General features: G+C 47.1%; 1 protein-coding gene across 1 annotated transcript in view; it reads right to left on the minus strand.

Moving 5' to 3' along the window:
* The window catches only part of LOC147698098 (arylsulfatase D-like), a 723,577-nt gene that overhangs the window by 543,011 nt on the left and 154,349 nt on the right, over positions 1-26,217 (minus strand). The gene's annotated exons all lie outside the window — the stretch shown is intronic.

The following is a 26,217-nucleotide window of genomic DNA, read 5'->3' on the forward strand; positions in this document are numbered from 1 at the left end:
GGTGGAAGAACTTCAGAGGGAATCTGGGAGTTGGGGGGGGGGGGAGGAAGGTGTGGTGGGAGTATCCGCTAAACCAGTCAGCCTGGCTCTTTATCTCCTGGCTAGCACTCTAGCCCCCTGCAACTCAGAACAGTATTCTTGTTTGTTATGTTTAAGGTATGTGGGCAAATGCAAGAACAGTTAAAGCTCTTACAGGCTTTATTTGTGCTAGAGAAAATTTAGCTAAAAACAAGGAGGCAGGGCTTTTAGTGGATTGTTGCAAACCTGTAATGAAACCTTGAATCAAGTTGTTTATATTTAATTTAATAATTACAATTACTGCATTTTCAACATTTGGTTTTATAGTTACAACTATACACGTGCTTTGCACTAGAAAGAGTCTGGCCTTTGAAACAATTTAAAAGATTTCATGTGCATATTCTTGAGTGTGACTATTTATGGTCAAAAGAGGTCGTGAATCTGCTATTCACCCTGCCTCTCAATGGACTGTTGGTTGTCCAGAAAGTGCCACTCATTTAGATGCGATCTAAGGATCTTCATACTCAGAATTGATATTTTGACTAAGTTTGTATTTATCAAAGGGTTGAGAGTTCCTAAAACTCAGTCACTTGTCATTATCTTGGCTTGATGCCAAGAAATGTGACTCAAAAGCACAACCTCACTTTAAATTAGCAAGTGCAGAAATTCCACCGTACTGACAGAATTGTCACATTTGCAAATGCTCTTTGCACATATAAAATATGCAAGCCCTGATTCTGGGAACCAGTACTGGGAATGTCTATGTTTTGCACATTGAGGTTCAATTTAGGCGTACATGTACTTTGTAAATCAGACCAAGGAAAAGCAATTGTACTAAAGTGCCTGCATGAGTGTGATAAAGAAGCATGAAGAGTGTTTTTGGAAGAAAGAGGAATAAGGTAAAATCACGACTAAACAACCACAACATTCAGCACAGGCACCAGTGGACGACTGCAGCGGCCGCTCCTCCACTAAGGTGAAGGAGCTTCACCACACTGTTTTTTGCAGTGTAAAAAAAAGGAAAAATAACGTGATAATAACAGGAGGTTATCATCATTTTAGTTTTTCCTGTTTCAGCATCTGTGGGGTGGGGCTGCTATCAGAGTAGCAAGAGGAGTGGTTTGCACTCCCCATGTGAGAATGAGTGCTTGGCCGGCCCTCTCTGGCCGCCCAAAACAGACTGAGGAAATCGCAGGAATTCCTGTTAGCATAAGCTGAAGCCATTTTGTTTACAGCATCCATTTGCATTTGACATTTGTTAGCCATGTGATTCTGCCATCCTCACTGTTGCCTGCCTTTCTATTCTGCTTAAGTCATCAACTATAGTTAACTCTTTCAGTACTGAGCCAGTGCACTGCGCATGCTCTGAAAGGCCTGTAGCTACTAGAATGTACCAGTCTTAGAATGTAACTGTCAGGCTGTTTCAATTGGCTAAGCTGTCTTATTCCCCCTCCCACGTTGCTGAGTAAGAGGTTTTTGACTGCCCATGTTAGTCAATAGTTATTCTTGTATATGCTTGCACATCATCTTTGAGTCTCCATGCTTATTCAGAAACAAACAAGGTATACAAACCCTGTGGTCCCTGTATTCCTTGTACTATCCCATACAGTGCCCAAGGGTGCTGTATCGATTTAGTCCCACTCATGAGTGATTAATAAACTTTTTTTTATGTTCCAGCCTCTGTGCCGATCTCTTTCTTGTTGGTTTTAAGGACCGCGACCCTGCAGCCGTAAGCCCCTAAAAAGGCTTATTTTTCTACAAATTGGCGCCAGAACAGGGACTCAGAGACCAGGCCATCCAAAAGTGTGGTCTTGACGGAGGGCAGGAATCTACTGAGGAGGTACCCTGCACGAGTAGACCCTTTGTCTTTGTAGACTAACATGTTTTCCGGTTTTCCAAATCTAACCCTTCAGGTGAAGGCCGGTCCCAACTGAGATCTCCTTTGGCATACGTTTTTTAAGAAGACGGTTAGGTGGACCCAGAGCTTGGCAGTAGGAGGTTGGGTCGCTGAAGTAACACTCTTGTTTTGGAATTGCTTGGCCAAGATTCTGGTTTTGTTTATTTACTGCAGCAAATAAAGGTAGGTAATGAGGAGATTTTTCTCTGCTTTTGATACTCCGGATAAATACTATTTGACTATAATATAATATTGTATTTTAATATTTTTGGAATGCCTGCTCCAAGCACACTTCGTAGAATGTGTTGCTGTTTTGGTGGTACCAATATGGATTTAGAAAGTACTCAGCTGGATCCCCTAAAAGGGAAGACTTAATAGGTCTATGTGCATTAAATACAGTATTTCTTCCATAATGTATAGTACATTGTGGAACAAATACACTAAAAAGTATCCTGATCTACAATGGCCTGTCAATGGGTCGTTTGACCTTCAAAAGATTCAGTGTGTTGAGCAGTGCCTATTGAGGAAAAAAAGTTGACAGGCTCTGTTTGATTGTGTACAAATGTGGGTGAAAGAGATGAATGAGAGAGTGAGGAGAGAAGAAGCTATAGCAGAAAAAAAACAGCACAAGTCAATTTACCAGAAAGCATTAGAATTGAAAAAGAAAGTCAAGTCAAGTCAAAAAGCTTTATTTCGATAAAAGTAATTATCATAAAAGCAGCTCAGTGTATAAAAAGTTACAGATAAGAACAACAGTAATAAATTTAAAAGATTTTGTATCTCTGTACCAAACATTTAAAAAAGACAATAGTTTCAATGAGAATGCTTGTACAATGTTGGACTAGCCAACTAATTGGTTACATTTTACAGACTAAGCAAGTATGGCAGTAGTTTCAATTTAGGAAGTTTTTCTAAAAAGAAGAATTAAACAGATTGTTTTAGCTTTTTGGCTCGGATAGCCCAAGCCCAAGATAGAAATTTGGCTAGGGCGCAAGCATAAGGTACGCTACTGTCCGAAATAAGTATCCTGATTGCCACGTCATGACTCCTAGTCCCCAGCTGACGGCATAGATTTTTGAGCCAGACCCTCCTTGGAGTAGCGTACTCGCCGCACACGAACATAAAATGTGCCAGTGTTTCCGGTTTAACAAGACATGCTGGGCATAGCTCGGACATTTCCATACAGGATTTCCATCTTTTGGTAAAAGTGTTAAGTGGAAGAGTTCCCATTCTGAATCTGAAATACAAGGCCCTATCAAAGGGTTTTCCAATTGCATCCAGGTACAATTCCCGTCTGGGGCAGTCTTTAAACCTCAAAAAGTCCTCTGTGAGCCTGCCCAGGGAGGTACTAGAGTTTCTTTGTGAACAAATCCAGTCCCAATAGAGCTTTTTAAGTGTTTGCTTTGGGGGTGAAGTTCTATTCAGCCATGATTCAAGTTGTCCCAACTTAGTTAATAAGCTCTTCATGTCTTTTAGCCATTTGATTTTATGCTAGCTTGGCGCTGACATGATTTCCTTAAGGCCTCTGGCATATCCGCTTAGTTCATCTACCCGCCAGATGCGGGCCCATAGTAATAATGGGCGAAATTTTGCAATTTCGCCAATCTGGGTGCATCCAAGGTCCATAAATAAGGGAAGTGTCGGGGTGCCTTGTGGAAGGGACATTATTTCTCTGCAGAATTTGTTCTCGGATCTCTGCAGAGCATCAGTGGACGAAGAGCCCCAAAGTTCGGCCCCGTAGAGGGCAGAGCTAACACCTTTAGCTGTGTAGATCTCAAGGACTGTGCCTATAGGCTTTGTTGTACTGGACCGTTGCTCTCTCAAGAGGGCACCTGTAATCCTTTTGTGGCTCAACAGCATTTTGTCTAGGTGTGGCGTCCAGTCCATTTTGTCCGATAGGCGTATCCCAAGGTAATCGAAGACTTTTACCCTTTCCAGGAGCTCAGCATTTAGGGTGGGGGAACGCACATGTTGCTTCGGTGGATTGAGGACAAGGTACTTCGTTTTGTTTGTATTTATTACCAGACCTCGTTTGGTACAAAAGGATTGGAAGTTGTCCAAAAGTCTCTGGAGTCCCATTGGGGTTTTGGAGATTAAAAGCGTATCATCCGCGAAGAGGAGGGTCGGAATGCGTTCACCAGCCAGGGATGGCTCGTCAGATGGATGTTTGAGGAGATGCTCAACCACCCCACTGATGTAGAGAGAGAAAAGGGTGGGAGCCAGAACACATCCCTGGCGGACTCCTCTCTCAACCGGAATACTACCCGTTTTCTCCCCTCCAGGACCCCACCTGACTTGGGCAAAGCTGTCCTGGTGCAATCTGACTAATAGGGATAGCAAATAATGGGGCAGCCCCATGTCAGCAAGTACTTTCCATAATAAGTCCCTAGGTACAAGGTTAAAGGCAGTCTTTAAATCGATAAACGCGGGATAAAGACTGCCCTTGCCTATAACCACTACCTTCCAATATACCATCATGAGCCTGAATGCTTGCTCAATCGTTCCAGTACCCACTCTAAAGCCTGCCTGGAAGTCAGAAAGGATTTTGTTTTCTTCTACCCAATTTAGAATTCTAACTAACAGGACTTTGCCGACAACTTTTTGGCTGGTGTCTAGCAAGCTGATCGGCCTGTAGTTAGATGGGTCATCCCTCGAACCTTTCTTGTGGATAGGGACCACCTCAGCCCCTTTCCACAATGAGGGGATAGGGGTACCTTTACAAATGGCAACAAGGAGGGAATGAATCAATTTACCCCATTTAACGCTATCGGATTTTAGCAGGTCTCCGGGAATCCCATCAGGTCCGGCCGCTTTTTGTGGAATGATAGTGCTTATTGCGTATTCCACTTCCTTTAGCGTAAAATCAAAGTCAGGGGGGCAAAATGCATAATTTGTGGTAGGCGAAGATGTGGCAAGCCCTCCCTCGTCCAGAACATCATGGCAGGAATAGAGTTTGGAGAAGTGATCCACCCACACCTGGCTTGGGATATTGCAGGTTAGCAGATCACTGTCTGGTCTATTGCGTGCCCTTATAGTGTCCCAAAACCATTTAGAATCTTTTTTCAGGCTGGCTTCTTTAAGGGTTGACCAGTATTCGTCTTCCCACTCCCTTTTGGCTAACCGCAAAACCCTTTTGTGTTCCCTCCTAGCTATTTGTATTGATAGTTGGGACTTCCCTTTGACTGCCTCAATTAGACGTGTCTTGGCCTTCCTGCACGATGCAGAATACCAGTCATGTCTACCTTTGGGTTTTGTTAGAGGTATGGTTTTCCCTATAGTCCCTTTTACCCAAAAAAGGTCCCCTATAGTTTTTATGGCTACTTCATAGATAGGTGTTACCTTGTCTGCTGCCATAGATAGGTCTATGGAGCTGATTTCATCTTGTGAGCCTTTGATCACCTCTTCAATAGTGGACAGTTTATTAACATTACACAAGAATTTATTCCACTTAAGGCGTCTTCCACAAGAGGAGACAGTAATCTCCTGTGGACAGTTCGGTGGTACTAACGGCTCTCCGGTAGGGATAACAACCATATCGATGACCGAGCTCCAAAGCCCCCGGTCCAACAGAATATAGTCTATCCTCGTGGAGTGACCAACTCTGTTGAACGTTGGGGCACCCATCTGATCAGAAGGTGTGCGGCCATTGGCTGCTCTTAGTCCAAACTCTAAAGTAAGTGCATTAAGCTGTATTGCACTGCGAGTCCAGCGCTTAATGGGAGGAATAGAGAGCATGGGAATACCCCACCTACTGTCCTCTTCTCCTAGATCAGGTATTCCTTCTAGGGGGAGCGGCTCATATGTGCAGTTAAAATCTCCTGCTATTATGATGTGGCCAGGTTCACTATGATCCCCTAGTTGGGCCTCAAGCTCTGATACTGTTGGTGAGATACACCCATTTTTGGAGCCTCTAGCGTAGACATCGTAGAGATCTACAGGTAGTCCCCCACGTTGGCCCGATAGAGAGATACCAAGGATATCTGGGTTTCCTGACTTCTTTATGGCTATCCGGCAGTTGAGTGAGATGCTTACCCAGATGATAAGCCCCCCTGATAGACGCCCCTTCCCTATCTTAGGTTTTACAGCTGGTGTAAAGAAGGTGACAAACCCAACACGATTCAGCGGCTCAATGCTCCAGGTCTCCTGGAATGCACAGATCTTGTGGGCGTCAATCAGGACGTTCCACTCTGGGAGGCCTAGTTTCCTAGAAATCCCCGCAAGGTTCCAGCTAAGAATTTTTATCTCGCCATGTATTGGATCACCGTCGGGGATGGTAATAGTTTTGGGGTTAGGTGGGTCTATACTGTCCCTAGTTAATATGTGGGAAAGTGGTATAGCAGGTGCCATTGTTGGGGATTCAGGACAGATGGGGAGAGGGATCGCTAGGGGAACATCCTCCATATCATTATTAGTGATAGTAAAGTTTGGATCTGGAGCTTCCATGAGGTTGAGTCAGTCTACCTCATCTAGCACACAAAATCTATTGGGGTGAGCGAACTGTGAGTACAAGGGGTCGAAAGGAGGGGGCAAGTCTTGCCAAGGCTGTTGCCACTGATGGTTAGCGGGTTGTGGGGGCTGAAGGGGTTGCTGCCACTGCTGAGCAGGCTGATAGAGGGGTGGGGGGTGTTGGAAAGGTTGTTGCCACTGTAGACTAGTTTGGTGTGGAAATAAAGATGGAAAATGTGATGGTTGCTGCCAGCGTTTGGTAGTATGTTGCGGGGGATACACAGACCCTCTGTTAATTGGAAAAGTAGGCAGGTGAGAATTTAGTCTTGGCGGCATGGGAAGAAAGTAAGACAAGGGGTGTGGATTAATTTGGGTAGCAGGTCCACTGTTGGGTGTATTGCATATGAAACTGGCTGCCCCTATGTCCCTAAAGTTAACTGTAATTACATCCCCTGCTATTGTTTTCTTACTCCTGCCCACCCAGTCCCCTCTACGCACAGTAAGAATTTCACCACTCATATGGCTAGGTAAAGGTTTGTGTAACTGGAGCCACTGGGCACATTTATTTCTTAGCTCTACAAAGGTTTCTTTTACTCCCTCCTTCAGTGGGGGAACAGCTGTCAGCACAACCACAAAAGGAGAGACTTCCGGTGGCAGGCTGATTGACTTAAAACGTGCCTGTTTTGACTTAGAGCCTTCGGGCTTGTTTGTAGAGGGAGGAGCTGTTGGGTTGGTTGGCTTTCCTTTAAGATCTTTTGCTTGTAAGATGGTAGTTTTATTTCCATCAGCAGACGGTTGCAAAGCCGGGGTAGGACCCACCGCCTTCGGGGTAGATAAGAGTGGGAGTTGAGCAGAGTTATTCCCTGTTTGGGACAGGTGTAGTGTGGCTGAGTCCTTAGTAGCTAATAGTGTTTTGGCCTTGTTGGATGTGACTTTAGGGAGCTTGGCGCAAGGTGAAGGCTTGGGAAGTGTTTCTTTAATCCCTTGCAACTGGGTGGACCCAGACCCATTCATCTTATTAGGCCATTTCGAGTTCATTTGCAACGCAAGTCTGTCAAGTTTGGAAATTAAGGGCTTAATTTGCGCTGCTATTGTGGCCTCAAGGTCCAATTTGAGATCTATTACCATATTTTCAACCCAGCATGGTATGCCTGATGCCGAATGCGGGGTAGGCGTGATCAGGTTATGGTTCCTGGCTTTCGATTTGGGTTTTTCCTTAGTCTTAGTCTTGGGCGCAACCTTTGTAGGAATAGTAGCCCTTCCCCCGGTGTCGATAGATACAGGAGCTGTTCGTTTATCAAGTTGCCCATCTAGACTCGGTTCTGTCTTGTCAGATGGCTGACAGGCTTCTAGATCTGGGGTAGCCTCAAGATCAACATAAGACGGATCGGAGTCAGATTGGGTGACTGACAAATCGACAGCATTCGGTACTGTGAATGCGCCAGCGGTGGTCAAGGGTAGGGGTAAGGAACAATTGTTCAAAGCTTGCTGGGAGGGCGAATTTACGTTTGTAAGAGAGCCCAAGGACGAGCGCTTGGCGTTCATGAGATCCAAGGAAACTCTTTTTTCCAGCAATATAATACTTTTATCGATGGTTTCATTCACCCGTGAGATAAAAAGATCTATAGGTCCAGTCACTTGTGCTACGGCCATGGCTTTTTTAGTACAGCTTCTGGTTCTATTGCGCATAGTTGACATCTGTGGAGCTGGAGCTGATGCAGCAAAGTTGACCTCACAAGAACCGTAAGTATTAGGACTGGGAGGCGGCCACTAAGTACTTGAGGAAGAGATGGAAATCACAGTGCCGCCTACCTTGTGAATGGATTGAAGGCGAAGAGACAGGGGGTTCAGGGCCAGGGCCGTCCTCTGCCGTCCTTGAACGGCCTTAAACGGCCTGCTCTTTGCCCGGTCTTCGCCCCGGGCTCCGACCCGCGCGCGTCCCGCGTCGCGGGTGAGTTTGTGTTGTTTTTATAGGGTGATTCTAGGGGCGTGGTCTCCGGGGGAAGAGGCGCCAGCAGCAAGGTGGATTCTGGGCCTCGCAGTCCCCCGCTAGGCTGTTCAAGGAGACGCCCTTTCCGAGCACTACTACCTGGGCGCGGTCGCGCTGGGAGCAGATGATCTACCCGCCGAATGCGGTAGCGCTCCCACCAGCCGACTCTGCCACAGGGAATGTGCTGCGAGCAACATTTCAGGAGCTATTTCCAAGGTAATCAAAAATCCGGTTTGTGAGCGGCACCCGCGCAGCGGGTGTCGCGAAAGGTGATATAGAGAGGCCAATTAGGTGGGCGTGGTCTCCGGGGGAAGAGGCGCCAGCAGCAAGGTGGGTTCTGGGCCTCGCAGTCCCCCGCTAGGCTGTTCAAGGAGACGCCCTTTCCGAGCACTACTACCTGGGCGCGGTCGCGCTGGGAGCAGATGATCTACCTGCCGAATGCGGTAGCGCTCCCACCAGCCGACTCTGCCACAGGGAATGCGCTGCGAGCAACAGTTCAGGAGCTATTTCCAAGGTAATCAAAAATCCGGTTTGTGAGCGGCACCCGCGCAGCGGGTGTCGCGAACGGTGATATAGAGAGGCCAATTAGGTGGGCGTGGTCTCCGGGGGAAGAGGCGCCAGCAGCAAGGTGGATTCTGGGCCTCGCAGTCCCCCGCTAGGCTGTTCAAGGAGACGCCCTTTCCGAGCACTACTACCTGGGCGCGGTCGCGCTGGGAGCAGATGATCTACCCGCCGAATGCAGTAGCGCTCCCACCAGCCGACTCTGCCACAGGGAATGCGCTGCGAGCAACAGTTCAGGAGCTATTTCCAAGGTAATCAAAAATCCGGTTTGTGAGAGGCACAATAATAAAGAGATGAGGGAAATAAAAGAGAAAGAAGATAGGGAGTGTCATTTAGAGGTAACTAGCCGGTACCCTATTTGGCGCCCCCTTTATCGCATGCTTAACAGACCACAAGATGATTCCATTTTGTTAGATAGACCTCTGCCTCCGTATAAATTCCCCAGTGCCTCTGAGACAGAAGTTTCTGATGAAGAGCACTGGTGTGCGGATGAAAAAGTTAAGGATAAATTAGACAAGCGGGTAACTCGCTATACTTTGACCTTCTAACTGCAAGGTCACTCTTAGATCCGCTGCCCATAAAGCAGCTTATGGGCATGACTCAGAGATTCCAGTAGTGATTCAGCAATGGCCAGAGTTTGAGCAGTTATATTTTTAGAGACATTTACTTGTGAGGTAGTGGCTAAATTTAGAAAATATTCCAAAGTTCTAGAGCATGCAGATATAAATGCTGATTTTAAACAATTATACAAGGGCACCTTTCTTCTCTCACCGGAGTCTGATCTAATTAGGTGAGTGGTTAAGTTGTGTGCTGATGTATTCCGACTGCGAGAGGAGAAAAAGGCAGCTGAGACAGCAGCAGATGAGCAAACAGTTCAGACCCCAGTACACCAAGAAGAAGCTACCAGGACAGATACAGACACTGGTAATCCTGTAGTCACAGTAAAACCGATGCGTGAAGCTGCTCCTATGTTTCTCCAACGAGCGCAGGAACGAGTGTCGATAAAACTTTAGATAACGCAAAAGGATATTTTATTTATAATGAGGTCTATACCCCTTGGAGTAGAGCAGACGTTTTGGCTCTGTAAGCTGCTTGTCTGATCTATGAAAAATTCCAGCCGCTTTTTATGAAGAGGTAGAAGGAGCTTTTAGTTCTTGCACTATGACATTGCCTGATATTGACATGTTCTTTGGACTTATTTTACCCCCTGATATGTGGAGATTAATTCAGAAGGTATATGATAATGTAGCTTATGGTGATACTTGGGTGCAGTTAGAGGGAATAGATGCTGTTAGAGCGCCTGCGCAGAAACCACAACAAGTAATATGATATCTTCTCAAAGCCATTGTAACTATGTTGAAAACTCCATACCCCAAAGAAAATACTTTGGATACATTAGCGTCTTGCAAGCAGAAAGCGGATGAGCCAGTGTCTGATTTCTTTACGCGATTCAAAGAGACATTCCACGACTTTAGTGGACAGTCATTGACAGATGACACGGGTAAGCATCTGTTTGTCGACAAATTTGTCGCGAACATGTCGCCAGAAATAGCTAATTGCCTAAAGCCAGTAAGAGGTCATGGACTACGTCCTCCCCCGTCCCCATTTTGACTATGGCCCAATATTATGAGCGTCAGGAGTTGGAAGCAAAAGGCAAGGAGGATAAAAAGGTCAAGGATATAAAAACGAAAGTCATGTTGGCTCAAGTCTATGGTCCACCTTTCAAAGGTAGTATGAGAGGTGGACGTGCAATGTATTGCCCCAGTTTACCCCCTTTCCCTCTAACATCTTTGTCTTCTAATCAATGTGCGTATTGTAAGGAAATTGGACATTGGCATTCTGAGTACCCCTTTTGTGAGGTCAGCAATATCAGCGGGGTACAGGCAGTACAAGGAGGTCGCTCAGGGAGCACAGGAAATAGGAAAGGCATGGATAATCGTACCAGATATGAGCCGGCAAAACTATCCTCCTCCTTTAAATCCTTTGACAGACAAAACCATTACCAAATGACTGATTACTTGGCTGATGGCCCCAAGAATTCTGATCATGCGTAGGAATGCCTAGGATGGGGTAGAGAACCAGTTGAGCTCCCTGTAGATCAGAGGGGTCCCTATGTTGATGCAAACGTTTTGGGTTCTACTGATCATTTTCTGGTTGATACAGGAGCTACTCATAGTGCTCGGTCTAAACAATTAGTTCCTAGGGCTCCCCTGTCTGGCGCAATGATAACTGATAGGATTCGATCTGCTTTCCCCCAACACACCGGATACAATTGTGGGTATCGATATGCTCAAAGATTTTCATTCTACAATGCGTTGTTTCCCAGAAGATGTGCATGTTATTTTAAATGACAACTATCCCATGGTTGAGAGGCCTTGTCTCATTAGGGTGGATGTTGCTCTAGCATCGTTAACTAGCACTTTGTGGACTACATCTGATACTGATGTGGGACAAATGGTTATCCCACAAGTACATACTCAAGTAAAGGATGGTGCTTCATTGCCTCGATTGCCCCAATATAAAATCTCTAAAGAGGGTGAAGAAGCATTGATAGATATTGTTCAGGATTTGATTAGGGTGAGGGTTGTGGAAGAAGTCCCCCATAATATCTGCAATAGCCCTATTCCCATTTTGAAAAAGGACACTGACACTAAGGTTTATAGATTTATCATTGACAAGCGGGAGGTACAAAAAATAGTCCTTTCTCAATATCCAGTAATCTCTGACATCACAACACTTCTTACAATGGTTCCTCCTACTGCAACTACATTTAGTGTCATAGATTTGAAGAATGCTTTCTTCTTGATACCTATTCATCCTGACAGACGTTATTTGTTAGCCTTCACTTGTTATGTTATGTTATGTTATGTTATGTTATGTTATTATGGGTCTTCTATAGCGCACGGCTACTCCAAAGGAGTGTCCCGGCGCTTTATGCTCCAGACCCAGGGAAGGAGACAGGTAAAACATAACAAACAAAAAGAAAGGCAGAACCCAAGGATAAAACTAAAAAACTCTAGCCAGTAAAAAGCCAGGTCTTTAAACCCTTCCTAAAAGCGAGTAAGTTGGATTTGGACCGCAAAGACAGAGGTAAAGAGTTCCACAGCTGAGGGGCCAGCAGCCTGAAAGACCGTCCTCCAATATGGGCTTTCTTTATACGGGGACTACTGCAAGTGCCAGTGACTCCGATCTTAAAGATCGTGCCGGCAGGTAAAAAGCCAGCCTCTTTTGTAGGTATTGGGCACCCGTGGCATGTAAGGCTTTGTGAGCTAGTGTCATAGCTTTGAATATTATCCTCTTCCGGATGGGGAGCCAGTGTAAGATTTGCAGCAAATTCGAAGCACTGGCTCAACGATGCATGCCGAAGATGGCTCGTGCAGCTGCATTCTGAGCCACCTGCATACGCTGTAAGAGGTACTCCGGAAGACCCAGATATAGGATATTAGCGTAATCCAGTCTGGATCCAATGAGAGCCTGAACAGTTATTCTCCGATGTTCCTCAGAGAGCAACAGAAAGAACTTTCGGAGCATCCTGAGGATACCGAAGCATGTTCCTGTGAGGGTCAGCACCTGGGATTTGAGCGTAAGCCCGTTGTCAATTTTAATTCCCAGGTTCTTAGCCGACTCAGAGGAATGAGCTGGAGGCAACATGTCGGCAGGCCACCAACCATGCCAGTCCGGTTCCGATGGGCATCCAAAGAAAAGTATCCCGGATTTATCCGAGTTACACTTGAGGCTGTTCAGTTGGAACCAGTTAAAAACAGCCCCAAGGCACTCACGGATACTTTCACCATCGAATTCTTTGCTCTTCCGGCAGGTGAAGAGAAGCTGGGTGTCGTCAGCATAGGAGACGATCTGGGCCCCATAGGACTCCACCAATGCCGCCAGAGGGGTCATAAAGATGTTAAATAGAGTGGGGCTCAGTACTGAGCCCTGAGGAACTCCAACTCCCAAAGGCGACATTTCGGCAGATCCAGGGGAGGCCCAGACCGTTTGTCGACGGTTGGCTAGAAAGGAACGAAACCAACTGAGCACCGTCCCCCTCAAACCGATGTCATGCAGTCTTATAAGGAGATCCTCATGGGGGACGGTGTCAAAGGCCGCCGACAGGTCTAACATAAGTAACATCACCCTGCCTCCGGCATCCAGCGACTCCTTAACAATCTCTGAAACCTCCAAGAGCGCTGTCTCAGTGCTTAGGTTAGGTCGAAAACCCGATTGAGACGCGTGCAGAAGCTCATTGGACTCCAAGAAGTTGGAGAGCACGCTGTGGACATGTTTCTCCAAGATTTTAGTGAGTGCTGGAAGGAGCGAGATAGGTCTATAATTGGCCGGGACTTCAGTGGCAAGGCTAGGCTTTTTAAGAAGAGGGATAACCATGGCCTGTTTCCAGGAATGTGGTAGGACTCCCTGATTCAAGGAAAGATTCAAAATGGGGTTGGCTAGGGGGTTAACAACGTCAGCCATTTTAGCTAAAAATTTGGCCGGGCAGGGGTCACGTGGCGAACCAGATTTAAGATTCCTCATAAGTGCTAGTGATGAAGATACCGTGAGCGGCGGAAAGTCCGCCAGGACAGGGCCAGAGATGGGCATATGGGCTAGCTCTTCCGGCAAGGTCGAAAGGCCGACTGTCGGTCTCGGGGGGAAAGAATCCTGTATCTGCCTAATTTTGGTGGTAAAAAAATTGGCAATAGTATCAGCCCAGGTCTCAGCCGGTACTTCCTGTGCTGAGTTCAATCGCAGGGTAGTGAATTCCCTTACGATCGAGAAGATCTCCTTACAGGAATTTGCTGCTTCCTCAATTCTTTTAGCGAAGTAGCATTTCTTTCCCTGTAGGACTAGTCTATGATAAGATTTAATCATAGATCTATAAGTCAGTTTTGCCTCGGCATCATATTGGGCTCTCCATGTCCGTTCGGCAACTTTACATTGTCTGCGAGAGTGGGCCAACTCCGCAGTAAACCAAGGAGCCGAGACCCGTTTGCTGACGGATCGGGGGGGCTGTGGAGGGGCAAGCTCATTCAATCTGGCTAAGAGCCAGGTCTGCAGGGTTTCAAGGTCATTGTCCAGATCCCCAGTGTAGGACACAGGATGGTTCATCAGTGCCTGGGCTAAGAGATCAGGGGTCACCCGATGATAAGCCCTGAAATTGCTTCCCTGCTGTCTCATAGCAGTAGTTGCTAGTTTCTCAGTGCCAAATATTTGGAAGTGAGCTAGTCGATGATCGGACCATAATACCGGCAGCAGAGCAGTGACCTCAATTGGTGAAGTGGAGAAGACCTGGTCTAAGGTGTGACCTTTGTCGTGGGTCGGGCCAGAGAGATAGGGGAGCAAGCCCAAGGCAGACGCAACATCAAGCATCATAATAGTATCCTGATCATGACAATCTTCCATGTGGAAGTTGAAGTCTCCCGCCAGTAAACACCGCTCTGATCTCAGGACTAATGCAGACATGACTTGCTGGAGTTCCTCAAAGAAGGACCCCGTAGGTCCCGGAGGTCTATATACTAGAAGCCCCTTGACAGATTGTTGAGGTGATAGGGATAGGGAGAAGGCAAGGGATTCGGCGCCCGTGATGGTCTCCGTGTGAATGACCGATCATGTGAAAGTTTTTTTCACCACGAGAGCCACTCCTCCCCCTCTACCCTTATCTCTGTCTTGTCTGAAGATGTTGTACTCAGGGGGGATGGCAGCAACAATGTCAGGATGAGAGGACTCATTGAGCCATGTCTCAGTAAGCATAAGACAGGTAGGTTTGTCTGTGGAAAGGAGATCAAAAATCTCCTGGGCATGTCTATGCATTGACCTGGTGTTGAGGAGTATAATTGATTGAATAATTGATCCTTCAGATTCTGTAGAACTCCACAATAGTCTACCGAGAGTCCTAGTTATTTATAGCCAAGCATTGGAGACAGCATGATTCTTTCCCTGTGCCAAAAGGGGTGGCTCTTATTCAATATGTTGATGACATCTTGTTGGCAGCTGACACCCCTGAGCAGTGTGAAGAAGGAACACTGTTATTGCTTTTTTATTTCTTGCATCCCATCATTACAAGGTCTCTCGAAAGAAATTGCAGCATTGTAGACAGCAGGTTACCTATTTAGGTCACCTCCAGTCTATGGAGAATTTTGCACTCACACCAGACCGCATTCAAACTATTTTGAACACGCCTGTGCCCTGTACTCAGAAGGATATGCGTGCACTGATTGGCCTTACTTCTTTCTGTAGGCAGTGGATTCCTGGCTTTTCCCACATTGTTAAGCCCTTGTTTGCCCTTTTGACTAAATACACTCCGATGCCTCTACCATGGACTATTGAATGTCAGAATGCATTTCAGCTGTTCCGTCAAGCTCTTTGGGTCTACACCAACATTAGGAACTCCAGACTACACTAAGGCCTTCACACTCTATGTACACAAGAGGGACAGTAGCACTCTCTCGGTTTTAACTCAGACACACTGTGATGAGCAGCGTCCCTGTGCCTATTTTTCAGCTGTCCTTGATCCAGTCGCTCATGCGTTGCCTTGGTGTTTTCAAGCTGTAGCAGTGACAGCTGCGGCCATACATCAGAGAGAGAGATTGGTGTTATCAGGCAGATTGCTTGTGTTAGTGCCCCATGCAGTTGATGCCCTTCTGAACCAAACAAAAACGCAACAGTAAACTAGTGCTCGCTTGACAGGTTATGAATTGACACTTTGGGCCCCTCATATCACTTTGAAAAGATGTTCGACTTTAAACTATGCTACACTATTGCCATTTCCAGCTGGGATGTACGACGTTACAACGCATGCTTTTACCACGCATGCCTTTACAACGCGGTTTTTACAACGCATGCCTTTACAACGCATGGTGCTTTGGGGCGCTGGATAGTGAATAGTTTAATTTACTATTCCAACTCCAGTCCCCTTGGATAGTAGGGAAGGTGTTGGATAGTACATTAAACCTATTCCCTATCCTAGAGCGCCCCCCAGCGCAATGGGTTGTAATGGTTTGCGTTGTAAAAGTTGCGTCGTAAAGGCACTGCATGGTAAAAGTTCCATGCTCAGCCTGTCACAAGAGTCACATGACTGTATATTCGTTACTGAAGAGCAAACAAAGGGTTGTGTTGACCTACAAGATTCGCCTCTTTCTAGTGTTGACAGGGAACTGTGGGTTGATGGATCTTGCTTGAAATTGCCCGATGGCACAACATCTGCTGCCTATGCAATTACAACACTTCAGAATGTAGTTGAGACAGCTTGCAGTCCACAGAAGTCAGCCCAGGCAGCTGAATTGATAACGCTCACAAGAGCATGTGAGCTTAGCACTGATCTGTTTGTTAACATCTATAGCGACAGCCGATATATTTCTGGAGTGGTTCACGATTTTGGGCTCCTTTGGAAGGAAAAAGTCTTTCTTACATCACACGGGATGCAAATAGTGCATGGGGAATTAGTACATAATTTCCTTACTGCTTTGACATATCCTAAGAAAATAGCAATTGTTAAGTGTAGCACACACAAGAAAGTGACTGATAAAATAGGAGGGGGCAATGCCTTTGCGGATTGCCCGTGAGACTCCAATGCCGCGAAGAACTACATTCATGTAGGTGGTTAAATCTCAGGCTGAACGTTGGCATTATGCCAGGCAAGAGGTACTGAACATGCAGCGATCTGCTTCTACTGATGAATTAGACCAATGGTTTAAGGAGGGAACACTGGATGAGGAGGGCTGTTGGAGGACTAAAGATATGACCAGGCGGAAGTTGCCCACAGCCTTCTTACATCCTATGATTCACTTGGCACATGGGCTGGCACATGTTGGAGCATCCTCAATAGCAAAGCTACTTATGCAGGTTTGGGATCATCTAGCTATTGCCAGCACAGCTTAAAAGATAGTCCAGTCTTTTCCCATATGTCTCCAGTATAATCCTGGAAAGGGAACACAAACTCCAGCAGGGGGATTTGCAATACCATCTGCACCTTTTGAGGTTCCGCAAATCGATTACATCCAGCTAGAACACTGTAATAATTTAAAGTATGTCTTAGTGGTGGTCTGTGCCTTTAGTAAGTGGATTGAGGTATATGGTACAAAAGAGAATACAGCTCTTATTCCAGCAAAGGTGCTCCTAAAAGAGTTCTTCCCCAGATTCTGAGTTTGTCGAGTTTTGTGGAGTGACAACGGACCTCATTTTATTGGACAACTTGTTGAGTATGTCTTGAAAGGATTGGGGGATTAAGCAGAAGTTTCATGCAGCTTTTCACCTGCAGTCAACAGATTTGGTGGAGCGTTACAGCTCCACGTTGAAATTAAAACTCGCTAAAATCCTAGCTTCCACATCTCTGAAATGGCCTGATGCCTTGCCTCTAGCTTTGCTCGCCATTAGATCGATACTAAATACATGATCTGGCCTTACGCCATATGCAGTGGTATTTGGAAGGCCAATGAACATTTGGCGGATCCCTAAGCCACGCCCTATACATGATGTACCTTATGTGTTAATGAGTGACTACTTGTCTCAATTGACTGACAGCTTGCTTTCTATTCATCAACAGTTTCGAGTAGCTCTTCCTGACAGGTTGCAAGGTGATGGTCATGATCTGCGGCTCGGTGACCAGGTGATGGTGAAGGTGTTCCCGCAGTCAAGCAGCCTGAGACTGAGATGGTGAGGACCTGAGCAAGTTCTTTTGTCTACCAGAACTGCAGTCCGAGTAACCAATCGGAAGAATTGGGTCCACTCCACCCATTGCAAAAGTGTGCCATTCGTCTTGATGGAACCTGCTGCTCCGAAGGATCACCGCAACATTCTGGACATACAGAGAGGCCAAGCTGCGTCACCTGCAGAACCTGAGGAAGTCTCCCCACACCATACGATCTCTGGTGCATCTAGATATCAGCTGCGACTCCGGAAAGGAGAAACTTCATTGTTGAAAATTACTGGTTGAGTCACCGTCCTGGGTTAGTGAAAGGCTGAGCTACAAAGGGGGGGACCCTTGTAGTGATACCCATCTGAACCCTCAGTGAAGAAACCAATGGTTGCCCGGGACCTTAGGACTCCATCTGCTTTGCTTTCCAACATCGAAATGAATATGTCTGCAGAAGAGATCAGATCAACTGCTACGAGAATCTGTGATCGAAAGAGTAAGTTTATTGCTGGACTTACTTCCATTGTTATCATCATTGGTACGATAACATGGGTTAAGGAGGGAGTAACTCCTGCTCGAAATCTACTGTCCCTTGCTCACTTTGCCACTGGATTCAAGCAAGCCGATCTGAAGATGGCTGGAATGCCAGAAACCGGTCCTCGGAAGCTTGTTTCCGGTCCAGGGAAGACATGGCTTGGCAGTTCGGGCTGGACTGTTCCCATGAGGCACAGGGTCAGACTGATTTGCATATAGCCATGTCTGAACTGGGGTGGCAGAGTGGGCTAAAGAAGTGTGATGGATTAAACCCAGATCTTTTGACTGGGTGTGAGTGTTTGATTGATTCAGATGCTCCCTCCATCACCACCCCCTTTTGTACCGCTTTTGGCCGCCATAAGAGTGGCAGGGTATGCTCAGACGTGAGTCCCTTGCTCACTTTGCCACTGGATTCAAGCAAGCCGGGCTGAAGATGGCTGGAATGCCAAAAACCGGTCCTCGGAAGCTTGTTTCCGGTCCAGGGAAGCCATGGCTTCGCAGTTCGGGCTGGACTGTTCCCATGAGGCACAGGGTCAGACTGATTTGCATATAGCCATGTCTGAACTGGGGTGGCAGAGTGGGCTAAAGAACGGTGATGGATTAAACCCAGATATTTTGACTGGGTGAGAGTGTTTGATTGATTCAGATGCTCCGTCCATCACCACCCCCTTTTGTACCGAAATCTACTGACTGTCACTACTCCTGTCCCCATTGAGCACCATTATTACACTCTCCCTTATCATGAGCAGAAGCATCGACCGTCCTATCTCAACAATACGTTTATCTAAATGTTACAACACACCCACAAATGACACAAACATTACTAACTGTTGGATGTGTGGAATGATGCCAGCTCATCAGAAAAAGGGAGGAACTACTTTCATTCCTCTGCTGTTTTCACACAATGGTTCTTGTAGGGCCTGGTTTGCACTACTATGGGCTTCTAAAGTTGCTAACATTACCTAAGCTGATGTAGGTGGACTGAATGCCCAATTAAACAAAGCGTGTTACTCTGATGAGGAAGGAGATCCACTGTCTAAAGGAGCTGTATGGGAAATGGAAGATTATTGCCAAGGAAACTCCACCACATGTTATGTTTTCTCAACAACTAAAGGAAATGGATCTCTTGTTATAGCGGTTCCTAGACCTCGAGCAGACTTATGTGTGAGCAGTATCGGTAGCATCCCTGTGGGAAAAAGTGACTGCACTAAAACATTAAACATTACTGGAATAAACAATAGTAGTTTTTTGTCATCACATAAAACGTAATTTATGCTACGTGTCCTTTTTATTACTACCTTTGTTTTTGGCTCCTACATCCTACCACAAAAACTATAAACTGTGTAATGACATTTCTAAGAACGGATATAAAACAACAATAAATCATGATGACGTGGATCAAACTGATACTGCGCTGCAGCAGTATTTTGACTTTAATTTGGGACTATTCTTCTTTGTTGGTGCGGCCTTAAACAGCAGAAAAATCAGGTGTCTGACATGTTTTAAAGGCTGTAACCAATCAGACATCTATGGCACTTGGAAACTTCACTGAAGAACTACAAATTGCGAGAATTGTGGCGCTCCAAAACTGGATGGTCCCTGACATGGTTTTGGCAGACCGTGGTAGAGCATGCCACATCATTGGGAGCAGTTGCTGCGTGTATATCCATGACCATGCCCCTTCAGTTTTTGAGGCAATTTCTAAATTACATAAAATAGCCACTGAAATCCACCCGGATTCAGGGACATGGACTTGGACTGGATGCATCTTGACACTATTCTCAGTTTGGGGCTGGAAGTTCTTATCCGCTTCATGTATATTAATTGCGATTCTGTGTTCCTGCGGTTTGTGCATCCGATGTGGCCCAATGCTTTGTTCCCTTTTTATTTCTACTTGCATTCCTTGCACATCAGTGAAACGTAATGTGCCAAAAGCAAATGCCAAACTAGTAACTGATCAAGAGATTAGCCAGTTGATACTAATTAATATGGAAGATAATTTTCATGTATCCTCTATGGTGTAGTGATGTCTTCAGCTAATGCAAAAAGGACAGTCTTTGGAAATCGCAGGAATTACTCTTAGCTTAAGCTAAAGCCATTTTGTTTACGGCATCCATTTGCATTAGCCATGTGTTAGCCATGTGATTCTGCTGTTTTTCCATAAGACATGCGCACAAACCTTGTTCTCCATTTTTTTTGTTCGTATAGCTTTTATTGCATTTTTTTTAGTTATTCTTTTGGCAAGTACACAGACGTGAAGTAGTGTCATAAGCAGTGTACAATACAGTCATTACATGTCTCTGCAGTTGTTCAGGTACACTGATGTATACAAATAAAAGATACTATAATAAAGGCAAAGTGGTGTACACAGTATGACAAGGTCATTGGTTATAGTTGCACAACAAATCTAGATAATTTATCGCATATCAACAACAGCAGTTCGTTGAATAAACTATTTGTTTATCAACTCTCCTCCAAAGGAATGAACAGGTTGGAGCAACAGATATGTTACATATTTGGTACTGTGGAAAACCAGATGTGACAACTATGCAGTGTATATTAAAATTTTGTCTAAAACTAAAAACTGAACAACAACCTGGGATCATAAAGATTAAAGACTGGGCGAGGTCAAATCTATGAATGTGTGGTTCAGTCGGGTCAGTCAAGATCAGGCGTGTGTGGTGTCATATTTACACATGGGGCTGCGGGATGCAAAGCACCGTAGGCGGGATGAGGAAGGGGGGGGAGAGGACCGGAAGGCCAATCTAGAGGTCCAATCTGAGGCTTACAGGGGGGTAAGATCTGCGCGGTGAGTGGGGGGAATAAAGGGGGTGGGGGAGGGGTGAATGGATGGCGTGGGGGATGGGGGGAGACAGTACAGGGTACAGACAGATCAGCAGTTCTGGTGCACCCAGGTCTAGGTGATACCGTTCTGTAGGCACACTCGGTGGTAAGCGGTCAAGGCATTATCCCAGTCTTGCGCTATGGAGAACATGCGCAGTCCCGCCGTCTTCTCTCTGTGCAGAGCTACACTCTCCGCCCTTGCCCAATTATCAAACGAAATACGCCAGTGTATGGCTTGTGGGGGTACACTATTTTTCCATCGTTTGGTGATAAGGCGTTTTGCAGTGATCAGCCCCAGGTCCCAGAATCTAGCCCGTACCTTCGTCCGTACCGTTCTCTTGAAAAGGCCCAAGAGGCAAGCTTCCCAGGTATGTGGTAAGTCACTCCCCGTTGCTGTTGCCAATGAGGTCGACACTAATTTCCAATATTCATTCAGAAGAGGGCAGGCCCAAAGCATGTGCAGCAGTTGCGCGTCTACAAGTCCGATTCTGGGGCATTCCGTTGTGTCCAGGCCAAAGTATCTATTAATTTTGTCTGGGGATAGGTATGCACGGTGCACAATATAATATTGTATAATTTTGAAACGGGAGTTGCATGGGACACGCGTGGCCCCAACTAGCACCAACGCCCATTCCTTGTCTGTTCAGGCGTAGCCTCTGTCAATAGTCCATTTGTCTCGTAGGCGTTGTGACGAAAATTGTGTGTGCATATGTAGTGCTTGGGCGAGTCAATGTATTATGTGAGAACCATTGCCCATCACATGCAGGTATTGGATCAGTAAGTGAACCGGTAGTTCCACTGTTAGGTCACCCCAAGCTTGTGTTAGCAGATGGATAAGTGTCACATGTGTCAGAAATTGTCCAGGAGGTATCCCCGTGCTAGCTACCAGGGACTCAAACAAGAATAGAGTGCCTTCTGCAAAGAGGTCTCCCAAACTGTCTAAATCAGCGTTTGTCCAACCACTCAGCGCTGCTTCCGTGAGAGTGCCTCCTTCCCAAGGTGCGACAGCGCTTCTTAGCTAGGGGATGAAACAGCTCATGTATCTGAGCCACTGTCATGACTGTGTCAGCCGAGGTCGTGTCACTCAAATTCCTGCCGCTCAACCAGTAGGCAACCCATTGCAGTTGCGCTGCTAGGTATTAGAGCTCCTGATTAGGGACAGACAACCCCCCATGCATCGTCGCCGCGTATAGTGTCTTCAGCGCAACTCTAGGTCGCCCTGTATTCCAGATTAGTTGCCTGGTCAGTGTTTCCAGTTCTCGGAAAATTCTGGTCGGGTCATACACCGGCAGGTTGGCATAAAAGTACAACAGCTTAGGCAGTACTATCATTTTAGTATGGGTAATCCGGCTGGGGACATTCAGTGGAAGGGAGTTCCAAAACGTCACCTGCGCTTGGAGTGATGAAATGGCCCTCATGAGGTTACCCTCCAGTAGGTCGATGGGGTCACGATAAATGTGGATTCCTAAATAGCGGAAGACGGTTGGGTACCAGGCGAGTCTCTCGCCCATCAGTATAATGTCAGTTTCTGGGGTGTCCTGAGCAAAAGAGTATACTCCTGACTTGGCCCAGTTGACACGAAGGCCCGATACTTCTCCAAAGTCGCTGAATATAGAGGTGAGCACACGTGGAAAGCGAGTCAGATCCTTGACATCGATCAATAGATCATCCGTGTATAGCGACACCGAGTGTATCCCATCGGCCAAAGGGATACCCCACTCTGTGCCAGAGGCGCGGAGTTGTGTCGCCAGGGGTTCCATTATGAGAGCAAAGATTAGGGGGGGGAGAGGGGGCACCCTTGCCTATTGCCTTTGCGGACTCGGACCAAGTCTGATAAGAGCCGGCCTGTGTGCACTCGCACTACAGGACCTTGGTAGAGGAGTTCCACCATCTGGAGGTAGTCATCTCCCAAATCAAACTTCTTCAGCACTTGCAGCAGGTAAGGCCATTCTACTGAGTCAAATGTTTTCTCTAAATCGAGGACCAAACACCCCGATCGTGGCCACCTGGATGTGGCCAGGCTTTGCACTCGTAAGAGATGTCTAATGTTGTAAGACGTATTACGGGTTGGTACAAAGCCGTTCTGGTCAGCATGTACTAAAGTAGGCACCAAGGGTGCCAATCTTTGGGCTAGGGCAGACGCCAGGATCTTATAATCCGTATTTAGGAGGGCAAGTGGCCTATATGAACCCATGTTGATTACATCTCTACCCGGCTTCAAAAGAGATATGACGTTTGCCTCATTCAGGGTGGGAGGGAGACCTGAGTCCTCTATGGCTGCCTTATACATCCACAGTAGTTCATGTATGAGGATGACAGAGTAGGCCTTGTAGAACTCCGCAGGCAACCCATCTGGTCCTGGGGTCTTACCATTGGAGAGGGAAAAGATGACCGCCCTAATCTCTTCGGCCTCAAGCGGTGCACCTAATTCATCTTGTTGCACATTGGTGGCCGATGGAAGGGGTAGTGCCGATAGATACTCTGAGATTTCGTCCTCAGTGACCCGTAACCGGGAGCTATAAAGGCTCTCATAATGGCTCGTAAAGGCCTCGTGTATAGCTCTCTGTGTATAGACTGAGGCGCCTAGTGCGGTATTTAGCGATCGTGTTGGCGCAGTTTGGGTGTATCGTCTTATCAGCCAAGATATTAACTTGCCCGGTTTGTCACCAGCGTGATGTGTGCGCGCTGAATGGGCAGCGTAATTCATGTTCTTTAGTCTGTCTAAGAGGTGAGTGTGTTGCTCTCGGGCCGCCACCAATCTCGTATTATCGCCTTCAGCTGCCTCGCGTTCGCTAACTAACAAGGTGGCTGTAACGGCGGGACCAGAAATGGGCAGGAGACGTGTTTTTGTTACTCTTGCTTTTAATTGCTCATATAGCGCATCAGTACAGGTCTTTCTAACTGTGGACCTCCGTGGGGATCTGCTTCTCTCTCGGTGTTGTTTCTTCCGTGTTCCCTCTTCTTTCCTTCGGACCGGACTCCGCTGCTCAGGGGGATCTGGAGGCTCCGTGCTGGCCGCCCACGCCGATGCCGAAGGGGAGAAAGGAAAAGAGAGGCAGGTATCAGAAATGCGCCACTGTTAAGCAGGTGGAAACACAGGGATGGGGTAGTGAGGGAAACACTTAGTATAGTGCTCTTGCTCTCTTAGTTAACAGTCAAGGAGGAGGGCGAGTGCTCGTGCTTTCCCCCCTGGGAACCTCCCTCAGGTTCCTCCCTCCCCGATCTGCTAATAGTCGGGCTTTATCAGAGAACTACCCCAAGAAGCGTTTACGTACCTCCGTGAGCCGTACCCCTCCTGGCGTACGGCTGGGCGACGCGTGGTGTTGGCCTCCAGGCTTTCCCCGTTCTTCCTTGGGTGTCTCGACGTCTCCTTCCTCCTGCAAGGCTCGGTCCGAACTGCTCTCGGATAACAGCTCCCAGGTCCGCTCTTGATCCGCCGACTCTCCTCCGGAGCGAGGGGTCTCGTCTATCCTCCAGATGCTGTCGCTCCGCTTGTCCTCGGTTTCTCCGCTTCCTCCTCTCCTCCGCTCCGCTCCTCTTTCTCGTCCTTCTTCTCTCCGCTCCTCCACGCTGCTTCCCGCCACTCCGCTCCTCTCCACTCTGACCTCTCCTCCGGTGTATAGACACACCTGGGGTTGGGCGTTCTCCTCCTTTATCCACCTGTGTGACTCCTCCCCTTCTTCACCTCCGGGCTGGTTAAAGGGCCACACATCCTCTTCGTCACAACTGTAGGAGTCGGGGCTGTACCACTCCGAATACTGCGTGGGCTGTGGAAAGAAGAGGGGGGGGTCACATTGGGTCAGTTCGCGCCCTGTTGCGGGGCTCCCCAGGGGGACCCCGTTACAGTGGCTTCTACATCTGTCAAGTCCCTTTCCACCTGTCGCCGCATGCCTACCTGCATGCCCAGGCAGTTGCCACGCGTGACTACCTTAAACGCATCCCACTCCATCTGCGGAGTAGATGCAGTGCCGTTGTTGTCTTCAAAATATTGCAATATACGGTTCGAGAGTGCCTCCCTATATGGGGCATCCAACAATACATCTGGTTGGAGCCGCCACGTAGGCACCAGTGGGTGAGGGCGTTCCCAGGCAAAGCCTGAGATGTATGGATTGTGGTCAGAGTGAGTGCGGCCCAAGTATTCGGTGTTTGTGACATGGGGGAGTAAATCACTTGTGAGCAGGAACCTGTCTAGTCTGACGTGCAGTGTGTGGGCCCCCGAGTAATTTGAGTAGGTTCTCGTGTGTGGATTTCGAGTGCGCTAGACATCGTGTAGGTCCCATTGTGTTGCCCATTCTGCAATTGCCTTCTGTGCCCCACTCACCATCACATTTGCTAAGGGGGGGAATGAGCGATCGAGTGCAACATCTAATACACAATTAAAATCACCACCAAGTAAAAGAGGCATTCCAGGCCAGGGCGCAAGCACCGACGACAATCGGGAAAAGAAGCGTCCCTGTTCCGTATTAGGGGCATAAACAGAGGCCATGATAATCTGTTGTCCATCTAGCTTGCCCTGCAGAAGTACATATCTGCCCTCAACACCTATTGTACTGTGAGTGAGTGCAAAGTCGACCCCAGGGCGTATCCAGATTAAATCTCCCCGTGCAAATGCCGAAAAAGCTGTGGCATATAATTGACCCCTCCACCTGCGGCGCAGCGTAGACACCTCAGAGTCTGTCAAGTGGGTCTCCTGGAACAGTGCTATTTGTATTTGGTGTCGCTTAAGATATGAATAAACTTGGTAACGGCGTGAAGGTGTGTGCATGCCACGCACGTTCCAGGTACAGAAGTTAACCGTAGTCATGGTTTGTCCGTTTCACCAAGTCTCCCTCCATCCACCCGCCCCCAGTGCACAATTGAGATATATAATATTTCAGGAATCCACATAGGTCAATGCAAATTATTTGCCCTCAATCAGTGCCCTGGGAGCACACATTTGGGAAATAGGAATAAACCACCAGTCTTACAAACAAGGGAAAGATCAACATAATACTATAAGGTCGACAGCGGAACATGATGTCGTCCACACGCTCTAGTGAGCACTAAAAGTCAGTAAGTTCAAAGGGGGTCACTGAGCCCACAGTTCTTAGCATTACAGGGTGTCCATGCAATCAGGGTGTCTCAGCGTGGTCAGGGACTCGCCGCTCGACAGTAGCATATCTCAGATCAAAGCCTGGCAGTCACCTTCGGGGGATTCGTCCACCCCATCAACATAGTCTCATAGCTCACCAGTAGTGATCACATCCATGTCATTATATCAGTACAGAGGTCTGCGCACGTGTCCATGTCAGGCAAGTGCGAGCG

This window comes from Lissotriton vulgaris, chromosome 8 (assembly GCF_964263255.1).
Source record: "Lissotriton vulgaris chromosome 8, aLisVul1.2, whole genome shotgun sequence".
NCBI lineage: Eukaryota > Metazoa > Chordata > Amphibia > Caudata > Salamandridae > Lissotriton > Lissotriton vulgaris.